Below are 21,157 nucleotides of genomic sequence, written 5' to 3' on the forward strand. Positions count from 1 at the left end.
ACCGGTAGTCTTTAATAACACAGAAGAGAGCGAACAAATTAGGAAACTGAAACAAAATCTGAATCAAATTGATACGCAACACCAAAGAGAAATCCGGGAAGTACAAGATCAGCTAACACAGGTAATACAAGAATTACGTATTTCAGAGGACACTCGCGCCCCAATAAGGGAAGAGGGACATAGAAATACGGAACAGCCACAAAATAATAACATAGGGCATTTCTGAAGTTATGAAAGAAATTGGCAATGTGCACCGAATTTTGAGTCGGAACCGCCGAAGCGACGTAACAATGACCGACATGCGACTCGCCGACATGATGATTTTGACTATAAGCTGTTCATTACTACACGTAAATTCAAAACGTTTAAGAATTCTGCCAACGACATTCATCCACAAGCGTGGCTCCATCAATTCTCTCATTGTTTTCCTCCCAACTGGTCATTGGAGCACAGGTTAGAATTTATGTGTGGCTACTTAGAGAATGAACCAGCTGTAAGAATGCGGTCGGTCATTCACGATTGCCACAATGAAGGAGAGTTTTACCATGCCTTCCTCTCAGCATATTGGTCTCAGGCCACACAAGATCGAGTAAAACAAAGCATCATAATGATGAAACGTTTCGAACAATCTGAATTTTCCAGTCTTATGAAATATTTTGAAGACATGTTGCACAAGAATCAGTATCTTTCAAACCCATACAGCCCCTCAGAACTTATCCGCATTTGCTTAATCAAATTGCCTGAACATTTACGACACATTATTTTGGCAGGACGTTGCAAAGACGACATTGAAGCTTTTCACGGACTGTTACAAGAATTAGAAATTGACACTGACAATCGCGGGATGCGAAAACAGGAAAACAATCACTACAGGTCACATCCGTCACAATTCCGTGACGACAGAAGTAATAACTGGACACGACAAGGCTACTCTCACAACACAAATCCTGACCAAAACAGACACCACCCTTATGACAACCGCTGGCAGAATAATAGTTACAGAGAAAGATCGCATTTCCGTAGAAATGAATATGACAGAGATAACCATAGAAATAGACAATATGGTAACCAGAACTATTATTGTCAAGGGAGGCAGAATAATTTCAGACGCAACAGTTCAGCACACAGTTACGATTCAGGGAGAAATTCTCCACCACGTGGCCGACAAGAAAGAAACTGTGTAAACTACCGACAAAACGACAGACCTGAATTCCACCAGAACTGGCGAGCTTCAAACAGGGCAGGGCCTTCCCGTCAAAGTGAATTTGTAGAAGTTAGGTCTCCTAATCCCAATAACGACGGGCGCCAACAAAGGAACAGACAATGACTCGCACCACAGGCAGCCGCGTGCCCCGGCTGGCTCAGAGAAAAATAACATAGACGCTAACCTTGAGAAAAATTTTAGCATTCCTTACCGATGTATAAAACATGACAATTGCTTTTCAGTTGAAAGTCTGCGTACTAGGAAGAGTAAAGGTTTACACCACATTTCACATGTAAAACCGTTTATTGAAAGATAATCTGGTTTTTAACTTTGTCATTGCCATAAAACTTTTCACTTTGCATTACTAGTATGCTTGTCAGACTTAGAATCTGTTAACATGCAACAATGTTTGAAGTTAAGTATCCAGTCAAGAACCAAGAGAACTTATTTAAACAGAAATTACGAATGCATTGTTATTGTGAACAGACGACACAGTGTTATTGTGTGTGTACATTCTTGCTTGTTAGTTGCACGATTACGTAACGACCATAAGGCTCACATACTTAGAACATTTACCAGTACTGCTAACAAGATTTTAATGCAACATTTTGGTTTACTTGAAAATACATTCTGGGTTTAAAGTACTTTCTGTGAGATACGAGAGGACACAGTGGTTAGTTTATGTGACAGCTACACGATTTTTATCACGACGCTACTAATGAGTGACAATTTACAATGTTTCTTTTGCGCTATATCTGTTTTATATCTGCACAGTTTTTCTTTTTTATTCTGGAAAGTAAAACAGGTTTTAGTAGTAACTTTTGTGGTATAGCTACAATGAGACTGCCTTTTCCGTAGCACAACAATACGTTACAGCACAGTACTTTCCTCATCACGGCAGTAAGCGTAATAACTAAGACATTTATACGCAAAGCATTTCACTTTTGTGTATTATGAGGTAAGTACATTGACTTCTGCAGAACTTAGCTTTCGGAGGACGATAACTACGACACTTCCACACAGATTATGTTGCAACAAGACGCACATTTAGCGCTACAGTACACGTATTTGAGTGATTAATTTTGTACTTAAAACATTTATTTTTAAAGATTTTTGAATTACAAAAAAAGTTTTCCGTGATACATTTCATTCCATTGCTGTAATCTGTAACACCTGAGGGTATAATTACATTAATCCTCAGGGGGGTACACACTTACTTTGTGTACCATGTGTGTGGCAACCACAAGGAACCCTAGCTAATATGGTATTTGCTTATACAACTTTACACATTGGTACCATATTTCTCTAACACACAAATTACACAGCTATCTGATCATTTAACTGAGAGAGACAAACATTTATTTTACTATATCAGTGACAGATGTTTATGTAATTACACAGTTGGATAACTTCACACTTATGAAACTGTATTTTGTCTGTACTTTGTAAACTGTTCAAATTTTTTCGGAATCATTGTGATACTATGAGAGCTTTGAATGATGTATTTGGTATGAGATCATGATTTTTAAAGTACGTTTGAGGCAGCTGACACTTTTGACATGAGCAGAGAATTTTTTTAGGCTTAGAAATTATTGGAGGAAGTTACGACGATTTTGAGATTTGACTGAAGTGTTATGATGTTATTATTACGACGATGATGTGTATTATGTTGTTGAGGAATGTTTATTATGTTACGTATTTCTCATGATGAAATATTGAAGAAGTGTCGACGAATATGTATATGTATAATGAGGTAAGGAATAATGAGTAGTGTTTAGGGACTCTGTTTTGTGGAAAAGGTTGTTGGAAACCAAGAATCGTACTTTAAGAGTTATGAAATGTGTGTGTATGCGTGAATGTATCACAATGCTGGCGAAAATTTTTTGAACACTGTTATATTTACAGGATTTTTTTTCTACACATTTGTTACGCAAATTTTCGACCTGTGAAATGTTTATATGAGACTGTCACTGTAGCGGAAACTGCTGTCGTAAATATGTCGGTAAGAAAGGTAAGTGACCATGACGTAATGCGTTGCGAGTGGCCAGGTGTGCCAGTTGCCTGGAGGAAAAGCCATTACTTCGAGCCCTTTTCAGCGGCACAGGGAGAAAAAAAAAATAAAAAAAGACGCCATTAACCTCGCTTCTGACATTCCTTTGTAGAAAGCATCGCAAAAACCACACGGTCGAACTTGAAAACATATGATTACACTAGATGCCTAATGAAATGACGAGAAATATTTTTATGTCTATACACCTGATTATGACTACTGTCTCCCTAGGTGAGAGATTTTTCTACTAACTTATGAAATGCCACATGGCTATTGAACGATGTTCTTATGCTTTGCTGTGTACATAGTTGCTTATTTCATTTGATATCTAGTTTCTAGCTGCACTGCAGCATTGGTTAAAATAAAATTTTATAGATGTACTAATATAAATATTTTCTGTCTACAGATCGAGTATATAATAATTTTTTTCAAACAAATGAGGGAGCACAAAGCGACATTTACCTTCACAGGAACTGCATTCATAATTTTCTTTTCAAGTACTTGGTAATTTCTTTTGTAGAATAAATTGTGATGCATCACGCTAGTGTTAAGATGTGACATAGGTATTAGACATGGCCATTTTTAGTGTAATATTTGTTTCTGCTTGAGCTATGTCATGTTTTGATATAAGTTATTACATTTGCTGCTGCTAGCTTTGCCAATCTGTATTTTTTGTCATTGCTGCTTGTGTTAATTGTTTTGTGCTGCTGCATTGCCTCGTCCCTTAGTTTAGCATCTGAGCTCAGTAGATTCAAGTTAGCTTAACATGGGGTAGGCTATATGAGAGAACGAGATGTGATAAATTTATAAGAAATGCATTGAGAAGCTATCAGAAAATGGTCTGGCAAAATAAAAAGGATACTGTACAGTGGAGAAAAACTATTATTGACAGAGGATGTGAACAGAATACAGAAAGCAGAGAGAAAAACTGTTTTTGACAGAGGATGTGAACAAAATACAGAAGGCAGGCTTAGATAGGACTTTTGGGAATAATGATGAATGAAGGGAGATCTCCAAGAAGCAAAGAAAGTTTTGTTTGCAAAATACTGAAATGAAACAAACCCTGTCCTTTCCTTTTGTGTTATCCCACTATGTGTTTGGGTACCCTTGTGTATATATGTTCTTCCTGTCTTTATATGTTTACCTCATCAGACTTTTGTTGTAGAATTTTTCTCATACTCAGCTACATGAACTATGATGAGGAATACTGTTATCCTCAAATATAATTTGCGTTAATAATATGTTATTTACTTTGTAAAGATGTTTAGACATTATTTATTCTGTTTTGTTTTAATGCTCATGTGTAAAGTTGATGTTTCAAAAGTTATTCTGATCTTTTATGTATTTACTTATGTCATAATTCCTGTAACACTGATGTATATATTTATTTCTATTCTTTTGTAAAGCCCCTATTACTACAAACGTTATCTGTATTGTTATGTTCTTTCATGATGTGTTTTGTACCTTTGTAATTGTATTTTCATGTTGTAATTTTATAAAATTGTAACTGACACCAGTTCATCTTATTATTAACTTGTAAGTTACATTTCACTGCACACGTTTCTGTTGGTCATAGTATATGGACAATATGTGAGAAGTAGGGACTGTTAGTGTTTGCACATGTGTTAATAATTCAGCAAGGGACTGGATAACAGCATTGCTGGTTCTAAGGACAATTCCAAAAACTTTGTGAGTGCACAAGTGGTGGTTTATGGACTTGCTATATTCTCCGCAAGACTCTTCGATGGTGAATGTGCACCTGCACAATTGCAACAGATGGCTGCTGGCCATCTCTACAAGGACTACAGTGGGTCTGCACCTCTGGTGGCCCACCAATACCATTATCTCTACAAGGACTACAGTGGGTCTGCACCTCTGGTGGCCCACCAATACCATTTTCTCTACAAGTACTACAGTGGGTCTACATCTTTGATGATCCATCAATACCATTATTTCTACAAGGACTGCAGTGGGTCTGCACCTCTGGTGGCCCACCAATATCGTAATCTCTACCAGGACTACGGTGGGTCTGCTCTGTGATGACCTACCTACCAATATTCATCAAAACTGCAGTGGGTTTGCTCTGTTGTGACCCAATACTTGTCTGCATGCCGAGAGTCAGCACTGTCTTTCCGCTGGAAGGACAACACTATTTCTTCAAGACTGCATGGAAATCCACTACTTCCGTGTGCATTTTCTTCTACTGCTCAGACTTTGAGAAAAACACTATATTTTACCGTAATGAATGATCAGGACTGTCTTTATGGACTGTGACACAATTTTAGCTTTTGACCAACGTTGTATCAATAAGTGTGTGCATTTGATTTCTTTGTTATTGTAATTATGAAAAATTTTATCAAATCATTATTGGCCACTGCCCAAAAAAAATTTGTTAATTTTTTGTGGGGAGCATGGGGGCTATGTAAGTAGGCTGTTTATGTTTTCTCTATGTAAGTAGGCTGTTTATGTTTTCTTATTGGCAACATTACGTAGCGCTCAATATGAAAATCACTGGCTGTGCTGTGTGCAGTCTGTGGCTAGTTTGCATTGTTGTCTGCCATTGTAGTGTTGGGCAGAGGCAGCTGGCTGTGAACAGCGCATAGCGTTGCGCAGTTGGAGGTGAGCCGCCAGCAGTGGTGGATGTGGGGAGAGAGATAGCGGAGTTTTGAAATTTGTCATGAACTGCTATATTTATATATGATGATATCAAGTTAAATACATTGTTTGTTCTCTATTGATATCTTTCATTTGCTAACTATCCCTATCAGTAGTTAGTGCCTTCAGTAGTTTGAAACTTTTATTTAGCTGGCAGTAGTGGCGCTCGCTGTATTGCAGTAGCTTGAGCAGCGAAGATTTTTGTGAGGTAAGTGATTTGTGAAAGGTATAGTTTAATGTTAGTCAGGGCCATTCTTTAGTAGGGATTTTTTTGAAAGTCAGATTGCGTTGCGCTAAAAAATATTGTGTGTCAGGTAAAGCACAGTCTTGTATTATTGTTCAAAGGGGACGTTTCAATATGTGGTGTGCTCATACAATAAATCCTATTAGCCCAATTGGTAATAGAGCATAAATTGTACCCAATGTTCCAAATGATTCAATTTTTCCTCTTTCTTCACATACAATGTGAGAGATAATCCCAAATCATGGTAGAATTAAAATATAAACTTCTGAGCGTCAAAAGAATAAAAATATTTGTTGATATAGAATTGGGTCACCTCCTCCTGCAGGGTCAAAGAATGATGTATTTAAATTTCAGTCTGTTAATAGTATTGTAGTAGCTCCCGCTAATACTGGAAGTCAAAGAAGGAGGAGAAGGTCTGTAATACCTACAGATCATACAAATAAAGGTGTTTGATCTAGAGTCATACTTTCTGATCGTATATTAATTGCTGTTGTAATGAAGTTTACTGCACCAAGAATAGATGATACACCGGCTAAGTGGAGTGAAAAAATAGCTGGGTCTACAGATGCACTCCCGTGTGGGATAGCTCCTGCAAGAGGGGGGTAAACTGTTCATCCTGTATCGGCACCATTATCTACCATAGAAGAAGTAAGAAGTAGCGTTAATAAAGGCAGTAGTAATCAAGAACATATATTATTTATTCGTGGAAATGCTATATCAGGTGCACCAATTATTAATGGTACGAGTCAATTACCAAATCCAACAATTATAATATGTTTTACTATAAAAAAAATTATTACAAATGTGTGGGCTGTAATAATAACATTATAAATTTGGTCTTCTCCAATTAGAGATCCAGGTTGACCAAGTTCAGCACGAATAAGTATTCTTATTGATGTTCCTACTATTCCTGCTCACGCTCCAAATAAGAAAGTACCAATATCCTTATGGTTTGTTGAGAGTAATCATTTTTGCGGTAAGATGGCTGAATTTTAGGTGGTAGACTGTAAATCTACTTATGAGATGTTTCTCTCTTACCATGTTTTAGGTCTTATATTCAATTATGATTGTAGACTGCAATTCTAGAGATGTAAAATTTTACTAAGGCCTAAAAGATTATTCCTTTAATTATAACTTTGAAGGTTATTAGTTTAATTAACATAAGTCCTTAGTATAATGAGATTAAGGTTGATGTTGAGATTAATCCTATTGTTGAAATTATTACCACCTAGGGATAGGAGAGATAGAAATATTATGAATTAAATTTCAGTTTTTATATTTCTGGCTGAATAAATTTGGTCTATAAGAAATTGATTTATTTGCTTAAATAATAAGACCATAATTAAACTTAATAGTTAGTAAATAATAGAATATAGTTATCAGATGTTTTCTCTGACTGTTATATGTCTAATTGAGGAATATGCTAGAAGTTGGCGTAGAGATGTTTGATTTAAGCCACCTATTGCCCCAATAATAATTCTTAGAATGATAATTGTTCAATTGAAAGTTCTTAGTTGAATACAATAAGATAATACCATTATTGGGGCAATTTTTTGTCATGTTATTAGTGTTAAACAGATATTTCATCTCGAAGCTCCAATTACTTCTGGAAATCAGAAATGAAAGGGTGCAGCCGCAATCTTTAATAATAATCAAGATCTAATTATTATTGAGAGAATAAATTCTGTTTCTCACCCTATTGGATATTTTATTTGAATCAGCAAAATTGAAAATAATAATATTGTCGATGCTATTGCTAGGACAAAAAAATATTTAATTGATGACTCATTTATTATTATATTTTTATTTCTTGTTAGGAGCAGAATAAATGAAAGTAAGTTGATCTCAAGTCCTATTCAAACTCCGAATCAGGAGTTTGATGAAATGGACAGGATCGTTCCTATCATTTATGTTGATAGGAAGAGAGGTTTTGTAGAGTTGTTGGTCATTAAAAAGGAGAGGATTTATACCACTATAAATGGGGTATGAACCCATTAGCTTGTTTAGCTTACCTTTTTACTTTAAGGTGTATGATGCACGTTAGTTTTTGATACTAAAGGAGGAAGTTCAATTCTGACTTAAGTAATTTTTAATGAAGGTAATTTTTGTTTACTTGATTTACCCTATCAATGTAACGCCTTAATCAGGCACTTCATTTATATTTAATATCAAATTAAAAATTTTATTTTGAATCTGTCTATGTTTTATTTTGGTTATTTCTAATTAATTTATATCGATTCGGATAATTTGAATATATACGTCACGGTCGATGAAGCTTTCCAGTGCGGATACATTGGGTACGCCTGTACCACCTCGTACAATTGCGATGGTTAGCCAACCATTACCATGGGAGAATGTATCATTCAGATCAATACTGAAGTTAAGTCTACATCCACAAAAGACTGCAGGTCCATCTAGTAGAGAGTGTGTATCGACAGATTTTATGGTATTTTTCTTCTTGTCAGCGGCAGATGTTGTCATTTCGACGTCTTCAATTGTTTTATATATTGTCTGTCTTGCACGGCGACGATATCTTCTGTATGGCATCTTGGCAGCGTTCAATGCAGTTGCCTGTGCAGCAGCAGCAGCGCGAATGATCCGCTCCGCGGGCAGCGCTCGCTTTTATAGCCGCGCACTGGCGCGGCGCCAGATAAGGGACTTAGAAAATTACACAGTGCCAGCCGAGTGTTATCCCGGACGCGAGCACTAGCCTCACTAGGTGCTCGCGTCTCTGGTGCGTCAATCTTCGGAGGCTGGCGCGCTGCCAAGATGGCAGTTTCATTAACAGATATCTTACGTCTATTGTGGGTATACAAGGAGAAGGGTGAGGGTGACATATAAGATGATTTTCCAAAGTCTTTATTTGCATTTTCACAAACATGGTATGTGCGATAGGCTATGACGTCACGGTCGATGAAGCTTTCCAGTCCGGATACATTGGGTACGCCTGTACCACCTCGTACAATTGCGATGGTTAGCCAACCATTACCATGGGAGAATGTATCGTTCAGATCAATACTGAAGTTAAGTCTACATCCACAAAAGACTGCAGGTCCATCTAGTAGAGAGTGTGCAGCGACAGATTTTATGGTATTTTTCTTCTTGTCAGCGGCAGATGTTGTTATTTCGACGTCTTCAATTGTTTTATATATTGTCTGTCTTGCACGGCGACGATATCTTCAGTATGGCTCTCCGAGCGCTTGACCTTTGACCCCGCCGATAAGGCGGCTCAAGGCCATCTTGGCAGCGCGCCAGCCTCCGAAGATTGACGCACCAGAGACGCGAGCACCTAGTGAGGCTAGTGCTCGCGTCCGGGATAACACTCGGCTGGCACTGTGAAATTTTCTAAGTCCCTTATCTGGCGCCGCGCCAGTGCGCGGCTATAAATGCGAGCGCTGCCCGCGGAGCGGATCATTCGCGCTGCTGCTGCTGCACAGGCAACTGCATTGAACGCTGCCAAGATGCCATACAGAAGATATCGTCGCCGTGCAAGACAGACAATATATAAAACAATTTGGATATATATATTGGTTATTTCTATTTAATTTGAATATATATATATATATATATATTAATCAGAAATAACCTATATATATATATATATATATATATACATAATTTATATTAATATATTACATTTAATTAAATTTAAATACCTATAACGTTATTTTATTATTATTAAATGATTATTTTAATACATTTATTTATCTAGAATTCTAGCTACTTTTGTTTTTGTCTTAAAATAAGATATTATATTATAAATTAAATAATAATATTTAATTTAGTATTAAATATCAATATAATTGGATTTAATAAATATAATTAATGATATTAAATATAAAATATTATATTAATATAAATGATTATATTAATATAATTACATAATTTTCTATAGTAAAATTATTTGAATAATTAACATTTAAGTTAATTCATTTGAAAGTTAATTTTATATTAATAACATTTACATTAAATTACATAATTGTATAAAATATATTTATTATATTACTTAATCTTTCTTTATTATTAGTGAAAAGAAAGATTAAATAAGAAAGAATATAATTCATTTGTTGGTATACATGTTCCATATTAATCTTTATTTATATATAATAGAGAAGTTGTTGTGGTCATACGGGGGTGCGTTACTTTTTTTTGTGATTTTTTGTGTTTTTTTTTTAATTTTTTTTCTTTAAATATTTCAATCTTTTATTTTTTCGTAATTTTATAAATTTTCAAAATTCTTATTTTTGTTTCCAAAAGTTTTATTCTTGCTTGTTTATTCACTTTTTCTTTGTATTATATGTAAGTTTCGTTTAACTTAATGCTCTTTTTGCAGTAATTTGATTTAATTATCAAGTGATTTTGGATTTAGCAATTGATTTAGTATCGGCATAATTCGTGCCAGCAGCCACGGTTATAGGATTGATACAAGTGAATATTATTGGTTAAAACAGTTGTTTATATTTTTAGAGTAAAAATATGGATTTGTAAGGTGAAATGTTAAAATTTATTTATAACCCTTTTTATGAATCTGTGAAATTTAAATAATAAACAAGGATTAGATACCCTATTATTTTAAATGTTAATTATATTTACCAGGGTACTTTTAGTTAAGGTCTTTAAACCCAAAGAATTTGGTGGTATCTCATTCCATTCAGAGGAACCTACCCCATTATTGATAATACACGATTTACTTTACTTAATTTATTTGTTTGTATATCTCCGTTATCAGAGAATCTTTTTAAAGTTATAATTCTCAAGATTTATAATTATAAAATATTTCAGGTCAAGGTGCAGCTTATAGTTATGAGGAGGTGGGTTAGAATAGATTTTTGTTTATAACGGATTTGATGGTGAAATACTGTTAACGATGGTGGATTTGATAGTAATTTAATTTATTTAATTTAATTGAAATTGGCTCTGAGGTATGTACACATCGCCCGTCGCTCTCATTACTGATTATTCTATTTTATTATTTTAAGGTAGCTTCAATTTAGATGAGATAAGTCGTAACATCGTAGATATACTGGAAAGTGTATCTAGGAAGAGTTTCAAGATATAACTTATTAGTAAAGTGTTTCATTTACACTGAAAATTTTTCTGTGCAAATCAGGATATTTAGATTATTTATTTTATGATATTAATTTTTTGTTTTTTTAATTATTTAAAAAAATAATTTTGTCTAATTTCGCCTTAGTATATTTTGTAGAATTGATTTTTTAAATTATAGTTTATTGGTAATGTAATTGTTTTATTAAATATTATTCTAAATTTTAAAAAGTAGATTTCATTTATTGTACCTTTTGTATCAGGGTTTATCAAAATTTTAGTATTTACTTTACTTGTCTCGTTTTGGGTTGATTTATTAATAATTAATAGTTAATGTATCATGACTATTATTAAATTATTTATAGATATGAGATGTTAATTGTTTCCCGAGATATCTAGTTTCTTAAGAAAAAATTTAATTTTTTGAAGTTAATTGCTTTTATTTAATTTTTTTGGTATAAATATTAACTTATTTATTCTTGAAGGGATAAGCTTTGAAGTAAATAACCTATAATTTGTTTTATGAAATATAATAGTAAGCTTTAAACCAGCTATCGTTAAGATTACGTTTTAGTTCATTATTTTTAATTTTGATTTTGTAAGTATTTTAGGTTTTTATTAAGATTATTGATTTAATTTAAAAATTTTTGTAATAATGATAGAATTAGTATTTTTATTTGTATATAATTTATACCTTGTGTATTTATTGTAAGGAACTAGGCAAAATTGATTTCCGCCGGTTTATCAAAAACATGTCCTCTTGAAAATACTTTGAGGTCTGGCCTGCTCACTGAGCGGATTCTTAAAGAGCCACGATATTTTGACCGTGCAAGGGAAGCATAATCATTAGTCTCTTAATTAGTGGCTAGAATGAATGGCTTGACGAGAAATCAACTGTCTCTTAATAAATTTTTGAATTTAACTTTTGAGTCAAAAGGCTTACATTTTTCTTTAGGACGAGAAGACCCTATAGAGCTCAACATTTACTTTATATATAGTTTTTTGTTTGTCTTTCTATATTTAATGATGATGTTTTGTTGGAGTGATATGAAGAATAACTAAACTCTTCATTATTATATCATTTATTTATGTTTGTTGTTTTGATCCGTAATTTATTATCATAAGATTAAGTTACTTCAGGAATAACAGCGTAATTGTTTTTGAGAGCTCATATCGACAAAGCAGATTGCGACCTCGATGTTGGATTAAGAATAATTTTGGGTGCAGTAGCCCAGTAATTAGGTCTGTGCGACCTTTAAATTCTTACATGATCTGAGTTCAGTCTTGCGAGAGCCAGGTCGGTTTCTATCCTAAGATTATTAATTCATATTAGTACGAAAGGACCATTTGGTTGAAATATTTTTTATTTAATTGATTAATATTAATTAGATTACTATTTTGACAGATTAATGTGTGGAATTTAGAATTCATTTACGTAGGCTTTTTCTACAAATAATAATGATACTTTACGATTTATTTATGTTTATTTTGAATTTTCTTTTATTAGTTATTTATGTTTTAATTAGTGTTGCTTTTTTAACTTTATTAGAGCATAAGGTTTTAGGTTATATCCAAATTCGAAAGGGTTTAAAAAAAGTAGGATTTGTAGGAATTCCTCAACCCTTTAGTGATGCTGTTAAGTTAATTTGTAAGGAGCAGCCAATTCCTATTATATCTAATTATTTACATTATTATTATTCTCCTGTTTTTAATTTCATAATTTCCTTTCCTGTTTGAGTGATTTTCCCATACTTAACTTATATATGTTCTTTTTCTTAGGGATTTTTGGTTTTTTATGTTGTAATAGATTAGGTGTTAATACTGTTATAATTGCTGGTTGGTGTTCTAATTCAAATCATTCTTTATTACATTCTCTTCGGTCTGTTGCTCAAACAATTTCATACGAAGTTAGTTTGGCTTTAATTTTATTATCTTTGATTATTTTAATTGGTGGTTTTAACAAGTTTGATATTATAAATTATCAGCTTCATTGTTGGTTTATTATTATTTCTTTTTCTTTAGCTTTAGCTTGTTTTGCTTCTTGTTTAGCTGAAACTAACGGTACTCCTTTTGACTTTGCCAAAGGTGAATCTGAATTAGTTTCAGGTTTTAGTATTGAATATGGTGCAGGCGGGTTTACTTTAATTCTTTTAGCTGAGTATACTAGAATTGTTTTTATGAGAATATTATTAGCTTTAATTTTTTTAGGTGGTTATTTTTATTCTTTTATATTTTTTATTAAGCTTGCTGTTATGTCCTTTGGTTTTATTTGAGTTCGGGGTACATTACCACGTTTTCGTTATGATAAGTTAATGTACTTAGCTTGAAAAAGTTTTTTGCCTTTATCTTTGAATTTTTTTATTTTCTTTGTTGGTTTAAAGATTTTATTTATTTCATTTACTTAGTGAAATTTTTTAAGAAAAGTTAGTAGAAGAGTTAAACTTCTAGTTTTATGTTTTCAAAACATATGCTTTTCCTAAACTAATTAACTTATTATTCCTTAATTAGTTTATCTCATGTGTTTGCAACATGAACATTAATTAAGAAGTATGTAAAGTAGATAATTGTTAAGATTTGTCCTGTTATAATATAAGGTTCTTCAACAGGTCGTTTACCAATTCATGTTAATAAGCGTACAACAACTACTACAACTCAGAATAAAATCTGATTAATAGGATAGAATTGAATACCTCGGAATGGTGTTTTATTATAAAATGGTAAAATTATTAAGATTCTAATTGATAAGAATAATGCAATAACACCTCCTAGCTTATTAGGGATTGATCGCAGAATTGCATATGCAAATAAGAAATATCACTCTGGTTGAATATGAACGGGGGTTACTAATGGGTTAGCAGGTACAAAATTATCTGGATCCCCTGGGAGGTAAGGATTAATCAAGCACAGTATAATTAATAATGATGTTATTAATACACATGTAATAGAATCCTTGAAAGTAAAGTATGGGTGAAATGGAATTTTTTCAATATCTCCATTTAGGCCTAAGGGTTTATTAGACCCTGTTTGGTGAAGATAGAATATGGAATTGCTGATAATAAATTGGTAATTACTGTCGCACCTCAAAATGATATTTGACCTCAAGGTAAAACGTATCCTATGAATGCAGTTGCAATAACTAAGAATAGAATTACTGTACCAATTATTCAGGCGAGTATGTATATGTAAGATCCGTAGTAAAATTCCTCGTCCTACATGTAAATAAATACAAATAAAAAATATAAAAGCTCCATTTGCATGTAAGGTTCGAATAATTCAACCATTATTTACGTCTTGGCAGATGTGAACTACACTACTAAATGCGATTTCAATATTTGATGTATAATGTATAGCTAAAAATAGTCCAGTTACAGTTTGAATTGCCATTATTGTACCTGTTATTAGTCCAACCAGAAAAGTTTGTAGGATAATGAAAAGCATTATTGATATTGGGTGTCTTAATTTAATAAAACTAATATTTATTACGTTTCATGGTGATATAATTAATAATTTGATCACTTCAGGGGTTAGTTTATTAAAATATTGGTTTTGGGGACCGATGATGGAAGCTTTTCCACCTCTGAAGTTTTAAAAGTGGGCGCTGGACTTATTTCCGGTTTACAAGACTGGCGTTTTTTTTAAACTTTTAAAACTAATGTTAATATTCTCTGTCTTTACTTCTTTATTGGTTTATTTTGCTGGTGTTTATGATTTTTCTTCTAAACATAAGCATTTACTAATGGTTCTTTTGAGATTAGAATATATATTATTCTTTCTTTATTTATATTAGTTATTGTTTTTCTTATTGAGTTTGATTCTGATTATTTTTTTCCTGTTATTTTTTTGGTTTTTTCTGTTTGTGAAGGTGCTTTAGGTCTTTCTATTTTAGTTTCAATAATTCGTTCTCATGGAAACGATTTTTTAAATTCTTTTGGTTTACCTTTATGTTAAAGTATTTATTTATAACTATTTTTTGTATCCCTCTTTGTTTGGTTAATAATTGTTAATGGTTGGTTAATTCTGTAATATTTCTGTTTAGTTTTGTATTTATGATTTGTGTTTAATCATACGCAGAATTGAATATGATTGGATATTATTTTGGTATTGATTATTTTTATTTTAGTTTGATTTTGCTTAGTTTTTGAAATTGTTCTTTAATAATTACTGCTAGAGGTTCAGTTTATTTAAGTTCTTATCATTCTAATTTTTTTCTTTATGGTCTTAATTTTAATGATTATGCTTTATTGTTCGTTTGCTAGATTGAGTCTTCTTTCTTCTCATATTTTTTTAGGCTAGATTAGTTCCTAGTTTACTTTTGATTTTTCGTTGAGGTTATCAACCTGAACGCTTACAGGCTGGTGTTTATTTAATCTTTTATACTCTGGTTGCTAGATTACCTTTATTATTAATATTATTTAGGGTTTATGATTTTTCTAATACTTTATATTTTCCTTTATTGGTTGATTTTCTTTCTTATTATTTTATATTTTATGTGTTTATAATTCTTGCTTCTTTAGTTAAGATGCCAATATTTTTGGTTCATTTATGGCTTCCTAAGGCTCATGTTGAGGCCCCTATTTCAGGTAGAATGATTCTTGCTTGTTTTATTAAGGTTAGGTGGTTATGGCATATTTCATGTTATGAAGGTTATTTCTTATTTGGGTTTAAAGTTTAATTATTTTTGATTGTCTTTGGGATTATCTGGTGGGGATATTGTTAGATTAATTTGTTTTCGTCAGGTTGATTTAAAGTCTTTAATGGCATATTCTTCTATTGCTCATATAAGAATGGTTATTGGAGGATTGATGACCATGAATTGATGAGGTTGTATAGGTTCTCTTTCTTTAATGGTTGGTCATGGTTTATGTTCTTTTGTTTATTTTGTTTATCTAATGTTATTTATGAACGTTTCGGTAGACAAAGATTATTAATTAACAAGTGTATAATTAATTTGATACCAAGAATGGCTTAATGATGGTTACTTTTGATATCATCTAATATAGCTGCTCTTCCTTCTTTAAAATTGGTAGGTGAACTTAGATTACTAAATAGAATTATGTCTTGATCTTCTTTTAGATTTTTTGCTTTAATTTTTTTGTCTTTTTTTAGAGCTGTTTATACTTTATATATGTATTCTTATTCTCAGCATGGTAATTATTATTCTGGTGTTTATACTTGTTCTCTTGGTTATTTTCGTGAATATCATCTTTTACTTTCACATTAATTGCCTTTAAACATTCTTTGTTTAAAGGGCGAGTATTTTTTTGTTTAGGTTGCTAATGTATTTTAATTAAAAATGTTGTTTTGTGGAATGAATTATATGAATTTCTCATCTTAGGCCATGAATTTATTTGCTATTTGTTCTTTGAGTTTTTTTTCTTTATTTTTTCTAGAACTATAAATTTTATTTTGGGTATTTATTATTTAATGATTGTTTAAAGAGTTTTTGTTGAAAGAGAACTTTTTAATTTAAATGGTTCTATGGTTGTTATGACTTTAATTTTTGTTACATATATTTCTTGTTTGGTTATTTATTATAGAGAGGATTATATATCGACAGAAAAGAATATAAATCGTTTTATTGTTATTGTTTTAATATTTATTGTGTCTATAGGTTTCTTCATTATTAGTCCAAATTTGATTAGAATTTTACTAGGATGGGATGGTTTGGGTTTAGTTTCTTATTGTTTAGTTATTTACTACCAAAATGTGAAATCTTATAGTGCAGGTATGTTAACTGCACTTTCTAATCCTATTGGTGATGTTGCTATTTTAATTGCTATTGCTTGAATATTGAATTTAGGTGGTTGAAATTATATTTATTATTATGATTTTATTTCTAATTTTCTTGAAATAAAGCTTATTACTATATTAATTGTTTTAGCAGCTATAACTAAAAGAGCTCAAATTCCCTTTTCTTCTTGACTTCCTGCTGCTATGGCTGCTCCTACTCCTGTTTCTGCTTTGGTTCATTCTTCTACTCTTGTTACTGCTGGGGTTTATTTATTAATTCGTTTCAGACCAATATTAGATACTTATAATTGTGGTTGATTCTTACTTTTAATTGGTTGTATAACTATATTTATGGCTGATTTGGGGGCTAATTTTAGAATTTGATTTGAAGAAAATTATTGCTCTTTCTACTTTAAGAATTTTGGCTATGGGTTATCCAAAACTTGAATTTTTCACTTGTTAGCTCATGCTTTGTTTAAGGCGTTATTGTTTATATTGTGCCGGTTCAATATCTCATAATTTAAAGGATTCTCAGGATATTCGTTTTATAGGTTCAATTGTTAATTTTATACCTTTAACTTCAGTTTGTTTTAATGTTTCTAGTTTGTCTTTGTGTGGAATACCATTTTTAGCAGGGTTTTATTCAAAGGATTTATATCTTCAGATGGTTTGTTTAAGATGAATTAATTGTTTGATTTTTTTCTTTATTTCTTTTCTACTGGATTAACTGCTTCTTATTCTTTTTGTCTTTTTTATTATTCAATATCTGGTGACAATAATTTTTATTCTAGATTTTCTTTTGATGATACGGGTTATTATATTTTGTTTAGTATAATTGGTTTGATGTTTGTTGCTGTGTTTGGTGGTAGCCTTTTATCTTTATTAATTTTTCCCTGTTCCTCATGTGATTGACTTGCCTTATTATTTAAAGTTTTTAACTATAACAGAAGTTGTTTTTGGTGCTTATTTGGGTTATCTCATTTCTAATTTTGATTTTTCTCAAAATTTATTTCCTTTAAGTATACTTTCTTTTGTCAGATGTGCTGGTTCTATACGGTTTATACCCTTTCTTTCAACAAAGTTTATTAGATATATTCCTTTAAAATTAGGTTATTATTCATCTAATCATTTGATTATCGTTGAGGTGAATTACTTGGTGGTCAAGGTTTATATAGACTATTTATTGTTTTAATTGGTTATATACAGGGTTGATATGATTCTAATTTAAAGATTTATCTTTTAACTTTTATTATTTGAATATTTATTGACGTGGTATTATTTTTGTTTACTTAAATAGCTTACAATTAGAGCGTGACACTGAAGATGTTAAGGAAGTATTTTTAATTTTAGGTCTTTATAAATATACACATATTATTTTTACAGTGAAAATGTAATGTTTTATTTAAACTATATAAATATTAGAAATGTTAACGGAGTTTAACCGCTAATATAAAAAGTTAGCATCTTTCATATCGGCTTTACATTTCCTTAATTGGAACTTTATAGTTCAATTATATTATTAACAGTAATATGCCTCTTTTTTGGCTTCAATTAATAAGAATAAGGGTATTTTATTTACCAACCTTCCAGGTCGAAACTGACTGCAATATTTCGCTTCTTTTTCTATTTAAGGATGAGTGATTATATCAATACTTTTTGAATGCAACCTAAAAGTTATAGTTACCTACAACCCTTTATTCTGCTCATTGTAAGGCTCCATAATATCATTCATGGTATAGTCCACCTAGTAACACTATAATAAAAGATATTGTTGATACTGTTCAGATTATAATGTCTGAAGTTTTAAAAATAATTACAATTGGAAGGATTATTGCCATTTCTAAATCAAAAATTAAGAAAATTACTGCAATTAAGAAGAATCGACGTGAGAATGGTATTCGTGCTGAACTTTTTTGGTCAAATCAACACTCAAATGGTGATCTTTTTCTTTGGTCATTAATGGATTTCTTTGATAATGTTGTTGCAAGGATTATAACAATTATTGGGATAGTAAATCTAATAAAAATTCTTGTAGATAAATTCAGGATTGTTTTTCTTGAATTATACCAAGCTTTCTGATTGGAAGTCAAATGTACTATTTATACTGGAAAAACAATTATCTACCTCATCAATAAATAGAGATGTATAAGAATAATCATACTACGTCTACAAAGTGTCAGTATCATGCTGCTGCTTCAAATCCAAAGTGGTGTCTTGGTGGGAATTGGTTTATTGAATGTCGAAGTAGACATGTTGATAAGAAAATTGTTCCAAAATTACATGTAGACCATGGAATCCTGTAGCAACAAAGAATGTTGATCCATAAACTGCATCTGCAATGGCGAAGGACGCTTCTCAATATTCGTATGCTTGAAGTATAGTAAAGTATAGTCCTAGTAATACTGTAAAGAATAGTCCTTGTAATGCTTGAATACGATTAGATTCTATTAAACTATGATGTGCTCATGTTACAGTTACTCCTGATGCCAAAAGAATGGCTGTATTAAGTAATGGAATTTGTATTGGATTAAAAGGTTGAATTCAAATTGGGGGTCATAGTATCCCTATTTCAATAGTAGGTGCTAGTCTTCTTCTAAAACATGCTCAGAAAAATGAAACAAAGAATAGTACTTGTGATGTAATAAATAAAATTATTCCTCATCGTAATCCAATTGATACAAATCCCATATGTAGCCGTTGGTATGTCCCTTCTCGTACTACATCTCGTCATCATTGGATTATAGTTATTAGGGTAATTCCGAATCTGATTATAAATAAGTTAATATTAAATAAGTGAAATCATTTTGCTCCTGTTAATGGTCAAGTTCTATAATCTACTAAGTGGAATGGGTGGTTTGAGTGAGTTGTTAACATAGGTTTAGTATACTTCTATAGAATATAAAGTTCTTAAAATTGAGAAAACAAAAGCTTGAATTATTGCTACTGCTGATTCTAGGATTAATAGAAGTATTTGCGCAATAATTAATAGTGAAATTAAGTTTATTGCTATAGACGGTCCTGTATTTCCTAGTAATGTTAATAGTAAGTGTCCTGCAATTATATTTGCTGCTAGTCGTACTGCTAGCGTACCTGGTCGAATGACATTTCTAATTGTTTCAATTAATACTATAAATGATATTAATGCAGGCAGTGTTCCTTGAGGAATAAGGTGTGTAATAAGTGATTGGTATGATTAATTCATCCAAATAACATAAATCTTAAACATATAGGTAGAGCAATTGCAAATGTTAATGCTAAATGTCTTGTTCTAGTAAAGATGTAAGGGAATAATCCTGTAAAATTATTAAGTAGTATTATAATAAAAATTGAGATAAAGATGAATGTTGTTCCATTAAATGATTCTGGTCCTAGTTATGTTTAAAACTCATTGTGTAAGGTTAAGTTTTGTTTATTTCAAATAATATTAATCCGTGATGGTGTAAGTCAAAATATTGGTGGGATTAATAAAAATCCTAAGAATGTTCTAATTCAATTTAATGATAAATTGAAGATATTAGTTGATGGATCAAATGATGAAAATAAGTTTGTTATCATTTTCAATTCAATTTCTTATATCAATTGTTCTTTTTTCTGCTCTTTTAATAAAATTTGGTTTAAATGAGAAAAAGTTTATTTGATTAAATAAAATTAATATAACCGAAAATATAATGAATAGGGAGAATCATATGAGAGGGGATATTTTAGGGATTTGGATTATATTTCCCCATTAGAAGTAGTCGTTAATTTACTATTTTTTGATTTAAGAGACCATTACTTACTTTCAGTCATCTGATGTATTTCAAGCTGTACTAATTGTTTAGTTATTTTAGATTGACACTCTAATGTTATACATTTTAACTAACTCCTTAGATTAATCACTTGATAAATAAGTTTACTGAAGTTCTTTCAATTACAATTGGTATGAATCTGTGGTTTGCTCCTCAGATTTCTGAGCATTTACCAAAGAACACTCCAGGTCGGTTTATTGTAAATGTTCCTTGGTTTAGTCGACCTGGCGTTGCATCTTTTTTAACCCCTAATGCAGATACTGCTCGTGAGTGTAGAACGTCAGATGCTCTTGTTAATACTCGTACTTCCGTATTTATTGGTAGAATTGTTCGGTTATCTACATCTAGAAGTCGAAACCCGTCGTTTTCTAGGTCTTATTCTGGTGTTATATAAGTGTCAAACTCTACGTCTATAAAGTCTGACTATTCGTATCTTCAGT

General features: G+C 31.7%; 2 pseudogenes; one reads left to right on the forward strand and one right to left on the reverse strand.

Annotated features, from left to right (window-relative positions):
- Positions 1-12,657: 12,657 nt before the first annotated feature.
- On the forward strand, positions 12,658-13,604 carry LOC124556168 (annotated as a pseudogene).
- Positions 13,605-13,692: 88 nt separating this feature from the next.
- Positions 13,693-14,637, reverse strand: LOC124555134 (annotated as a pseudogene).
- Between the last annotated feature and the right edge of the window lie 6,520 nt (positions 14,638-21,157).

The sequence above is a fragment of the Schistocerca americana genome, chromosome X (genome assembly GCF_021461395.2).
Source record: "Schistocerca americana isolate TAMUIC-IGC-003095 chromosome X, iqSchAmer2.1, whole genome shotgun sequence".
Taxonomy (NCBI): domain Eukaryota; kingdom Metazoa; phylum Arthropoda; class Insecta; order Orthoptera; family Acrididae; genus Schistocerca; species Schistocerca americana.